This window comes from Aquarana catesbeiana, linkage group LG01 (genome assembly GCF_042186555.1).
Source record: "Aquarana catesbeiana isolate 2022-GZ linkage group LG01, ASM4218655v1, whole genome shotgun sequence".
Lineage (NCBI taxonomy): Eukaryota > Metazoa > Chordata > Amphibia > Anura > Ranidae > Aquarana > Aquarana catesbeiana.
The window spans coordinates 403,186,689-403,199,473 of NC_133324.1; the positions used below are offsets into that span (position 1 = coordinate 403,186,689).

At 40.9% G+C, this 12,785-nt stretch overlaps 1 protein-coding gene across 2 annotated transcripts in view; it reads right to left on the reverse strand.

Annotated features, from left to right (window-relative positions):
- The window catches only part of RFX3 (regulatory factor X3), a 485,917-nt gene that overhangs the window by 215,795 nt on the left and 257,337 nt on the right, over nucleotides 1–12,785 (reverse strand). The window lies entirely within an intron of this gene.

Here is a 12,785-nt window from a genome sequence, read left to right on the forward strand (position 1 = left end):
ACAGAAAGTAAGGCAAAGTTTCAGCTCATCTCTGCTTTCTCTACAGAAATCAAAATATAATAATTTCCCAAATTCCCCCATTCTACATTAGGCATTAGATCTGCATTGACTAGGGACAAGAATGGCTTACAGTAATCTACTAATAAAAAAAGAATACAAGACTAAATGATAGAGAGTGTGTGTGTGTGTGTGTGTGTGTATATGTATAAAAACTTTGCTGTGTGGTTTATTCTTCTGTGCTATCTGACATTTTCAAGTCGCAAGACTTTTGGTGCAACTTTGATCTGACTTTATACTCAATGGATCTAAGTCACATCAAAAGTTGCACCAAAGTTGTGCAGGCACCTTTTTTAAGTTGCACAGAATTGAACGGGTGCCACTGAAAAGAATGCGACTTGGATGTCCAAAGTCACGCGACTTGGATGTCCAAAGTCACATGACAAGTCCCACAAGTGTGAGTAGAACCTGAAGGTGGCTTGAAAGTGACAGTTGGCATTATTTATTATGAGATTATATTAAAAGGAAGTCAGCTGCGTTGGAAAATATCACTGGTGACCATACTTTTTTTTTTTTTTAAAGATCTCCAGGCAGACTTGAAAAAATACCTAAACTACATCTAAAGGCTAGTTCATGACAGTCCAAACAAGTCCCAAATCCAGGTATTATGTGATGCACAAGCCTTAGAAAGTTAAAGAAAAAAAAAAAAAACTTTCCTTTGTCTCCCACTGAATGAGCAAAATCCTCCATATGTGTTTCATGTCCTCCCCCTTTCAGACACTGTAGCTCACAGTAGGAGAGTTTCAGCAGCAGAGGCAGCGCTGTCATTAACAAGCTACAGATTTATTATATGAATTTAGGAGCAGTGCAGAATTGTTGCCACACCATTGCAGGAAAGCTGCAGTAGATGGATATCACTGCCAGTATTTATATGTATTTGTGGAACTTTGCAAGGAGTATAAGAGAAAACCTGCAGATGTATTGATAATTAAGTACTGCAGCAATTTTTAAAGATGGAAACCGCGCAGTCACTGCTGGAGGCGCTTCCATCTTCTCTTGGTCATCTTCCTGGGTTTACAGGCTTCGGGTATCTGACTGGCCGAGCCAGCGATGATGTCACTCCTGTCACTCCTGTGCATTAGCCAGAGTTGCTGTTTATGGCACAGCTCTGAAGGAACGGCACGGGTATGCTGTTCCTTCTGAGAACATGCACTGGTGACGTCACCACATGCATCTAAATTAAATATCTCATAAATGGTGCACGTTTAGGAGGTATTTACTGTACCTGTAGGTAAGCCTTAAAATCGTACATGGAAGTTTATGCCCACTTTAAAGAGGGGCCATCGTTTTACAGTGAGGTATGGATTCAAAAAATCATTTAATTCTTAAAATCATCTGCTTTTAGGAAGTTCCAGCAACTTTTATTTATTTATCCTGAATGTTATGCAAAAAATATAGTTTTTAGATTTAGATTTTTAGAAACTCTTTCCTTCTAAATAAGAAAAAATATTGCTAATCTGCAATTACCCTTGCCATGCTCTTCTTCAAAGCAGAACTACATTCATCACTCTGCCCATTTCCTCTGAGCCCAGCCTGTTATCATGCAGTACTGGGTTGGGCTTAAAGTACTCCAGGACTGAGCAGTGTACATAGGTCATTACACACAGCCTGCTCAGTCCCGAAAATATGCCAATGATGGAGGAGGCTGTGTTGGCATCACCAGACCAAAAGGAAAAAGGTATATTAACTCAATTTTTTTGTAAATATAAAACACCGGGTTTTGACAGTTGGAGGATCTAAAATGCCTAGAGTAATGCTTTAAAGCGGAGCTCCACCCAAAAGGGAAACCTCTGCTTGTCTGCTGCCCCCCTCGCTGCCACATTTAGCACCTTTTGAGGAGGGGAGGAGAGCGGGTACCTGGTTTTGACAGGTACCCACTCCCACTTCCGGGTGAGTTCGCGGCAGACTCAGCTGGAAGCTTGGCCCCCCTCCTTCCCCACCGCCGGCAATCTACAAAGCGTAGCGTGCTTCACGAATGTGCAGTAGAGAACTGGCCTTAAGCCAGATGGTGGCAGCAGCACCCAAGAGCCGACTGAGGACACCGCTTGATTTGAGGACAGGTAAGTGTCCTAATATTAAAAGTCGTCAGCTACAGTATTTGTAGCTGCTAACTTTTTCTTTTTTCTGAAAGAGCCTGGAGCTCCGCTTTAATGTAAGGTGGCAAGTTTTTTTACTGCAGAATTTCTGGAATAATCACATCATGTTTATAGAGAACACTGATTCCAAGCAATATTAACAAAGATTTAGCTCTTGATGAGTCTTGGGAGTAAAATTGTCATCCACTCTGGTTAAATATTCTCCTGGATGTACTTTATAAGCGATCAACTCTGCAGGCAGGCCTCACCAAGGTACAATTAGAATGCTAAAGCATGTTCAGGGAGAAACAGCCCCTTTGCCAAAGCCAGTCATTCAGACCTAATGGGCATGTTTAAGCATATACACAACGTATTTTGGTTGATTTCCCAGATTTTGAGTCTGCCAATGATGAACCACTGAAACTACACTTTAAAATAAAAGTTTTGTTTCGACATAGAATGGTCATGTCTTGTTTAGGCTGCTGGCATGGATACAAGGGCTGTGTGTGCTGATCCCATGCAATCTTTGTTGAGTAGATAAAATAATCCAGCCTGATAAGATAGTTACATTTGCAGATTGTCCACAATGCAGTCCTTATGTAAATGAGTGGCACATTTATTGAAGGAAATATGTGCAAAATTTCTGTCTAGCCATCCTTGCCTAATGTGGCTGTCAGGTGTGTCACGAACAACAGATGCTTGTATGACAAAAGACCTTTTTATTCTGGCTAATTAAGCAGTTGGACACACCCGCCTGTTAATGGTTCCGCTTTTGTACCGCCAGCCCTGACTGAATCATGCAAGATCTACGGCTAAATAGACCACAGTTTAAAAGGAGGCTAATTAACCCCCTAGAAGAAGGAAAGACTATTGCAAAACCCAGCTGCTCAATGAGTCAAGATTAGCATTTTTTTTAACTTCACAAGCAAAACCTTTTGAGGGGCAAACTCTGTTTAGAACAAACACTCGTTCTTGTAGGTTCTGGGCATGTCTTTGTTAAGTGTCCTGAAGATTATTTAATACACTTAAAATAACAGCGGGGGTCCCTGCTGACATCTATAATTTACATGCTAGGCAAATTGGTTTAATTATTTGACCTAATCAATTATTGTATCAAACACAGCTACAAACATGTGCTCACTTCAAATTAAAAAAAAGAGATACACGTTTCATGTGTCCAAGCTTTTTGTCCTAAAAATCTTTAGCGTCTTTCTTCTTCGAGCTTCATCTCGCTACATATGTTTGATTTTTAGCTTACAATGCATAGAAAGCCAGCGCTTTAAACTCTGTCTAGATTCTTCTTTTCAAGTGCACTGAGGAATTCCTTTTATACAGCTCCTCGACTATTAAGTAATCTAACATTTATTAGGCTAACAACTCATCGCTTGTTATAGTGACCGATGTCCTATTCTACACTTTTCAGAATACCAACAAATAAATAGAACATCATTGCAATTGCAGCTTAGTTTACATATAAAAAGCAACTTAATTGTCATTCAGACATAAGACATTTACATTAAAATTGATACAGCAGATACATTTAACATGGCGAGCGGATCTAGTTTTCATTCTGGCATTAATGATAAGAGACTGTTTGGCCTGCATTGAACGCATTTGTTCCAGAACTAATCTCTTTACGGCCACTAGAACCGCTGCCACACATACTGAAGTAAGAGTGGCGGGAAGTAGCCAGGCTGAAGTGCTACCTTCTCTTGAATCTGACGAATTAGGCTGTATGAAACACAGATCAAAGGAAATCTGCAGGCTTGCCTCAAAAAATACGAAAAATTATATAAACGCTATTAAAAATGCTTACAGACAGCTGTGTAATAAATTGTCAAATGCACTTTTTTCAACTGTTTATCCTTCCAGTTCAGGGAATGAGAATGTGGTGGCTAATCCAGTTGTTGATGGAGTGGAGAGAGGCTTACTCATTTCCGCCCACCCCGGTGTCCATTTAGACAGTTTAGAATGTCTAGGGGGTGGGAATGATCAGCAATCATGTGACCACTGTGGCAGTGGTCACATGATTGAAAGTCAGTCCCACCAGCTACCAATCTTTAGCCCAGACCAAGAGTTTTCAACAGCTCGGCCTTTGTGCTAGGAGTGCGCAGTGAGCACATACACTCACCGGCCACTTTATTAGGTACACCTGTTCAATTGCTTGGTAAATTGCTAATCAACCAAGCACATGGCAGCAACTCAATGCATTTAGGCATCTAGACGTGGTGAAGAAGACTTGCTGAAGTTCAAATCGAGCATCAGAATGGTAAAGAAAAGGGATTTAAATGACTTTGAACGTGGCATGGTTGTTGGTGCCAGACAGGCTAGTCTGAGTATTTCAAAAACTGTTGATCTACATATATCTACTAAATATCCAGTGAGCAGTTGTGTGGATGAAAGTGCCTTGTTGATGTCAGGGGAGAATGTGCAGACTGGTTCGAGATGATATAAAGGCAACAGTAACTCAAATAACCAACTTGTTACAACAGAGGTAATAAAACCTTCTCAGGATCTAAAATCAAAACCCCGCTACACAGTTGATCCTACCACTGCGCCAAAGTGAGTGACACAATAAAGGGTAAACCAAATATGCAGGTATGGTATAGGTAAGGTATGCAGAATATCATCTCTGAATACACAACACATTGAACCTTGAAGCAGGCTATAGCTGCAGAAGACCACACCGGGTGCCACTAGTGTCAGCTAAGAACAGGAAACTGAGGCTACAATTCCCACAGGCTCACCAAAATTGGACAATAGAAGATTGGAAAAACGTTGCCTGGTCTGATTTCAGCTGCAACATTCAGATGGTAGGGTCAGAAGTTAACGTAAACAACATGAAAGCCTGGATCCATCCTGCCTTGTACGGACTAACGGTTCAGGTTGGTGGTGATGGTGGTGTAATAGTGTGGGGAATATTTTCTTGCCACACTTTGGGCCCCTTAGTACCAATTGAGTATTGTTTAAATGCCACGGCCTACCCGAGTATTATTGCTGACCATGTCCATTCCTTTATAACTACAGTGTACCCATCTCCTGATGGCTACTCCCAGCAGGATAATGCACCATGTCACAAAGCACAAATCATCTCACCACTGGTGTCTTGAAAATGACAATGAGTTTACTGTACTCCAATGGCCTGCACAGTCTCCATAACTCAATCCAACAGAGCGCCTTTGGGATGTGGTGGAACGGGAGATTTGCATCATGGATGTGCAGCTGACAAATCTGCAGCAACTGTGTGATGCTATCAATATGGACCAAAATCTGGAAATAAAATTTGTCAGGTGTTGTAATCCCTCTCCACTCTATCCAAAACTAAAAAAAAAGTTTTGCCTTTAATTACACTTTAAGTTTTATGCAAGAATGGTTCATTTTATGTATTGGGTTACTTCATAATAAATATTGCAGAGGTTTAAGGCCATTAAGCAATTTATTTTGTGTGTGTGTGTCTTTATTGTTATTTTGACCATCCGAGTCCAATACCAAGATTTAATCCTTCACACACACCTAAATCCATATGTTATTGCCCCCTTTTAACATTAAGGATAACATATTCAACACATTCACTTTGAATAAAGAGAAATGGATTAAATGTTTAGATATTCATACCCATGACTAGAAATACTCTCATGAGATTTAAATGACAGCTACTGCCTCATTTATCTTGTCACCGGGTTACACAGTTTAATGTAGGCAATACATGAAAAATTCAGCTAACCAAGACTGAATAGGAGCCAGTAATGCTGTGCAATTCTTCGTAGGATGACTAGATTCACAGTCAAGAATCTAGCAACAATAGAATAACAAATATATATATATATATATATATATATATATATATATATATATATATATACATATAGTATCTCACAAAAAGTGAGTACACCCCTCACATTTTTGTAAATATTTTATTCTATCTTTTCATGTGACAACACTGGAGAAATGAGACTTTGCTACAATGTAAAGTAGTGAGTGTTCAACTTGTATAACAGTGTAAATTTGCTGTTCGCTCAAAATAACTCAACACACAGCCATTAATGTCTAAACCGCTGGCAACAAAAGTGAGTACACCCCTAAGTGGAAATGTCCAAGCTAAAGAAGCTAAAGGTAAAGGTGATGGACTGGCCAATCATGTCCCCAGACCTAAACCCTATTGAGCATCTGTGGGGCATACTCAGAACGGAAAGTGGAGGAGTGCAAGGTCTCTAACATCCACCAGCTTTGTGATGTCGTCATGGAGGAGTGGAAGAGGACTCCAGTGGCAACCTGTGAAGCTCTGGTGAACACCATGCTCAAGAGGATTAAGGCAGTGTTGGAAAATAATATTGACACTTTGGGCCCAATTTGGTCATTTTCACTTAGGGGTGTACTCACTTTTGTTGCCAGCGGTTTAGACATTAAAGAGGAGTTCCACCCAGGGGGTCCGTTAAAAAAAAAAAAAATTAAAAGTCAGCAGCTACAAATACTGCAGCTGCTGACTTTTAATTGGACACTTACCTGTCCCTGGGTCCAGCGATGCGGGGGATCGAATCCCCGCTCGTCCCCCCCCTCCGCTCGTCGGCATTTCAACTGTGGGCGCCGGGCTGTGGCTTCACAGCCTGGCACCCACTGCGCATGCGCGAGCGGCGCCGCGCCCCGTGATTGGCCGCTCAATCACCTGGGACCTGTAATGGGTCCCAGATGATTGACAGGAGGGAGGGAGCAGAGCGGAGCCCTTCCTGTGCCGAGGGGGAAGTGATGTCACCAGCCCAGGCAAAGGAAGAGGCAGACTACAAAGGACCACCTAGCAACATGCATTTAGAGGTAAGTAAAAAAAAAAAAAATCCAAATTTTTTTTTTTTTTTTTTAGAATTTTTTAGGTATTTTTGTTTTTTTGGGTGGAACCCCACTTTAATGACTGTGTGTTGAGTTATTTTGAGGGGACAGCAAATTTACACTGTTATGCAAGTTGTATACAAATTTACACTGTTATACAAGCTGTATTCCCTCTCAGCGGCCATATACCGTGATGCATGATGCGCCGGGTCCAGAGGACACGGCGGTCATAGATGCTCCCATGTTTGCGGCGCGGGAGCGCGATTCCGGGAGGACGTCATAGTATGCCCTCCCAGAGTTATCGAACCGCCCTGTAGCCATCATTCGGCTATGGGCCAGTTGTTAAGTGGTTAACCTTAGTTTCATCCATCCAAAGAAAGCTTTTCCAGAACGGGTCTGGCTTTTTTTGATGTTTTTTGGCAAAGTCTAATCTGGCTTTTCTATTCTTCAGGCTTATGAATGGTTTGCACCTTGTGGTGAACCCTCTGTGTTTGCGTGATAGTAGACTTTGACAAAGATACGCTTACCTCCTGGAGAGTGTCCTTCACTTGTCTAGATGTTGTGAATGGGTTTTTCTTTACCATAGAGAGGATCCTGCGATCATCCACCACTGTTGTCTTCCGTAGAGGTCCAGGCCTTTTTATGTTGTTGAGCTCACCAGTGCGTTCTTTCCTCAGAATCTACCAAACAGTTAATTTGGCCACTCCTAATGTTGCTGCTATCTCTCTGATGGATTGGTTTAATTTTTGAAGCCTTACAATGGCCAATTTCACTTGCATGGACAGCTCCTTTGAACGCATTATGTAGGTTCACAGAAATAGAGTCCAGATGCAAATACCACACTTAGAATCAACTCCAGATCGTTTACCTGTTTAATTGATGAAGAAATAATGAAGGAGTAGCCCACACCTGGCCATAAAACAGCTTTTAATTCAATTGTTCAAATTCTTTTGGTCCCTTGAAAAAGGGGGATGGCTATTCTTAAGAGCTGTATTCCTAAACCCTTCAGATTTGGATGCACACACCCTCAAATAAAACTTGAGAGTGTGCACTTTCAGCCCATATCCATTATATAACTAAAGCTTGAATATATGTTGGCAAATGCCTGAAAAAAAAACTAAAATTGTGCCAGTATCCAAACATATATGGAATATATGGACCTAACTGTGTGTATATATATATATATATATATATATATATATATATATATATATATATGTTTATAGGTGCCAACCAATAGATTCCATTTGTCAACAGTTTTTAGTTTGCTCATATTTATTACCTACTATCTAGAGAAACAGAACTGTACTCAAAATGATCTCAATGTAGTAGTTTTTTACTGTATATACTTGAAGTGAACTTGCCACGTCTACCAAAAAATGTTAGCAACATTATTGGTTAAGTGTTTTCAACTTGTGGGACCAAAATGTACCTAACCTCCTACACTGTTCTTCTAATCAGTTGTTTATTCTCTGGGGAGGACCCAGGATTGTGGACTCAAGCTGTACAGAGTACTTTAACTTCACTACAAACTGAGATTAATGCCGCGTACACACGATCAGGATTTTGGTCGGAAAAGGATATGATGGCTTTTCCGACGGGATTCCTCTCAAGCTTGCCTTGCATACACACGGTCACACAAAACACTACGACGAGCCGAGAAAATTAAGTTCAATGCTTCCGAGCATGCGTCAAATTGTTTCCGAGCAGGCGTAGGAATTTTGCGCGTCGGAATTGCTAGAGATGATCGCATTTTCGGATAGGAACTTTTTCCGACCGAAAAATTGAGAACACGCTCTCAATCTTTTGCTGGCTGCAATTTGGCCAGCAAAGGTCCGATGAAGCATACACACGGCCGCATTTTCCGACCAAAAGCTCTCATCTGTCTTTTGCTGGCCGAATTTCCGATCATGTGTACGCGGCATTAGAAAGTCATTCTACTGTTAAATGCCAGAATCTTTGTTGCCTGTAAATTTGGAATAATATAGTTTCTGAAAGTTAATTTTATCTGACTTTTACATTTTTACACATTTACTGTTCCATATTTTAAGCAAGCTACAGATTCTAGTCTTTTTAAGCCAAGCTGAAGACAAAAGGTAAACACTAAATTGTGCATTCAAAATTGGTGCCAAAATATGGTGTTGTTTCGGTCTGTGAAAATCGTACTGTTCCATAACACCACATTCAGCCTAAAGGCATCTCTCTAAAATGCAATTTAAATGATTGGTGATTGCTAGAGCATACACCCTAAATATGGGTGTAATGTGTAACATGCTCCAAGAGGTGAACTTTGACTTTAAGTTCAGATTTTGTAAGTAATGAGTTTGAATGACTTAAAAGTAGAACTAAAGTCAAAACTTTTGTGTTCATTATTTTTGGTTGAGTTGAGTGAGGGAGGGTTGAAACCGGTCAGTTTTTGTTTTTGCCATCTGTGTCCGAGATTTCCTCTCACTTCCTGTCTGATCACCAAAACAGGAAGTGAGAAGAAACCACTACAACGCGAGGGAGTCTCTAGTTGTGCCCATAACTAATGTCCCCATTGGACATTGTTTTTCCTTTTATTCCTGTTCTGTGGACAACCCACAATTTTCTTTCACTATCGGTCACCAGGACAAATAGAGAGGTTGAATCCCTAATGGGGGCTAAGACAGCAATTTTAACCTGACAGGTGTTCTATCCTCTCTCCACTATATCCAAAACACATTTTGGTTTTAGTTATACTTTAAAATGACATGCCTATATTCTTATACATAACTGAAAATGGTAAACACATAGATTCTTTTTAATGAAGTACACAATCGAAAAAACATAGCCAGGCTTTTTTTTAAAGAAGCAGTGCAATAAGCAATAATTATGTCCAAAAATCACCCACATCAAGCATAATGCTCTTTGCATCATCGAACATGCCAACCTCAGCAGCTAATAGGCAACCACACATAACTACTTTGGGTTCGATCACCATTTTTATCTTCAGCAGAAAGGCGTTGCAATGGGGGCTAAATTTGCCCCCAGCCTCGCCAATTTGTTTATGGCCAAATAGGAGGAGGATGTCGTCTTTGCCCAAGAGAGACTGTCATTAGTTTTGTGAGATAGGTACATCGACGACATCCTCCTCCTATGGGATGGCAGTACGGACTCTTTAGACCAATATTTTACTTCTTTGATCAAGAATGATAGAGGTATCTCTCTGTCTTATGAGTACAGCCAAAATAAAATTAACTTTTTAGATCTTGAAATTCAGATTGGGGATCGACAGTTTAAAGGGGTTGTAAACCTCTTGCAGTGTAGCAGCCCCCCAGTGCCGACATTTTACTTACCTGAACCCTCTTTTTCTCGCACCGGGGACAAACACAACAGCTCTAGCCGGTGTCTCGTGTCTTGATTTGCTAGATTGATAGCAGCGCAGCCACTGCTGTCAATCAAATCCAATGACGCGGGGTAAGGCATGAGTCTGGCATTCGTGTCTGTAGACGCAAATGCTGGACTCAGGAGCGTGCCCGCAAGGTAACCACCTTGGGAGAGCGCTTTTCCTAGGGGGTTATCTGATGCGGGGAGGAGCCGCGAGAGCCGCCGGGGGAGCCCAGAAGAGGATGTTCGGGGCCACTCTGTGCAAAACGAGCTGCACAGTGGAGGCAAGTATGACATGTTTGTTATTTAAAAAAAACAAAAAAAAAAGATCCTTTATAATTACTTTAAATTTCAAATGTATTTTAAACCAACTGATCGTAATGGCTTTATCCCTATGGATAGTTGCCACCATAGATCCTGGCTTTGTCCTGTCCCACATAGTCAATTTCTGCGGTTACGCAGAAATTGTACTGACACTTTTAAAACGCAAGCCATGGTTCTCAGACAGAGGTTCCTAGACAAAGGTTATGACCGGGCTGAAGTAGATTCTGAGTTACAGAACACCTTAGGAGTTGATAGGGGTTCACTATTGGTTGTGAAACCCCGACGAGACCTAGTTGATAGCTTCAAATTGTCAATGGTTACTACATTCTCTGTACAGCATAAACAATTTAAAACGGTCATTAATAAACATTGGAACATACTTAAAAGTGATCACAGTGATCACTGAACAGAAATGTGCCCAATATTATTAATCCACCAGTTCGTGCTTAATTTTTCCACAATTTAGTCAGTTATTACCCATGTAAAAAGTGCTGTGTTTGCCAACACAACACACGGGGAAGGCGGAAAACTGCGAAATTTAAATCTACCATAACTCACCGCGTGTACCCCAAACAATTTTGCACATGTGCCACCAAGCATGTTGTCTATTTGATAACCTGCCCTTGTTGCAAACAATATGTTGGACGATCAATTCGAACATTCACAAAGAGAGTCAACTAACATATTGCTTTAATTAAGAGTGGAGGCACCTAGCACAGACATTATAGACAGTACCATAATTGAGATCCTAAAGGGATCAGAGTTTTTAGTTATTGATAGATAGACTCCCCCTTGGAGGGGGGGGCATGACCAGAGGGGTCTCACGTCTTGAGACCTTCTGGATCTACGAGTTGCAGTCCCACTCCTCGTTTGGTTTGAACGTGCAGTGAGACATCATCACCTTTATCAACAAGGCGTAAATCAACCGATCAGGAATTCTAGGTTTTTACTTATTTTCAAATTTATTTCACCTTGATATCAATTTTCACCATGTTTGCTACTGTACATGCTTTATGGATATCCATGATTGTTGACCCCAGTTGAGTGTCAGTCCTGCTGGACCGTCATAAAACAGTTTTTTAAAATAAGCCAGATATTCCATTTTTCATTCCTTAAAGATTTTTTGTAAATCTTTTATTTTTATAGGATTTTGAAATCATTTTTATGTATTTTTTTTACTATTCTAATGTTTAATTAGCATGTCACTAATATCTCATACGCTTAATGGCCTCTATTGTATGATGTTGCCAATATAAGTTTGAGCTCATCATTTTTTAATGTGAGATTACACCTTTGACCATCCCTCCTTTGTGACTGAGAGCGCGTTGTTGTGGGTTACTAACTGCTTGTTATTCGTGATCAGTCTCATGGGGTGATTGGTGTGAATTTAGAACGAGGTTTGATCTTCGTTCTCGGCATCTGAAAACGAGGTTTGGCTTATATTGTCCCTTGGCATCTGAAAACGAGGCTTGGCTCATATTGTCAACATGGCGCCAAACATATGTCAGCGCCACGTCTACGATCCTCTATTTAGAGCGAGGTGTGACGCGCATGTTCTTACATTTTCCGTGCGTCTTGCAACACATGCCCCGTCGCCATCTTGTTGTTACAGGAAGCGACTGCGGAATTACACTTCTGCATTTAATGACACACCACGGGTCTGCATCTGATCATAGGGGTCACACTTTGTATATAAACGCAATGGCTGCAGTGGGCTAGCACCCCAGATGATGTCTAGTTAGATGAAACGCGTCGGAACGGGTTCCACTGCTGCCATTATACATGTACCAAAAAAGCTGTGTATCTTCTCAAATGTGAGTTCTTTTACTTTAATAAATACTCAATACTTTTTATGGAATCACGCTATGTGGCATTTTGTTCTCCTTCTCAACTATACATATGAATGCATGGAAGAACCTATAAATCTTGCTCCATGAACATCCACCTTGGAGGTTATTACCCTTGAGAGCCATTTGAAGACTTGTGAGAATACCAGATTCATTTACTATCGGTCGCCTGATTAGATGCCCCCATCTTTGGTGCATATCACGACAAGCCTGTTTAACTCACTGGGCGTACGCCCTTTTGGGTTCAAACATTCTGGTAAGCCTTCATCTAATTGGTGGTGGATTATCTACTTGTAAATTGTTTTCACTCTCG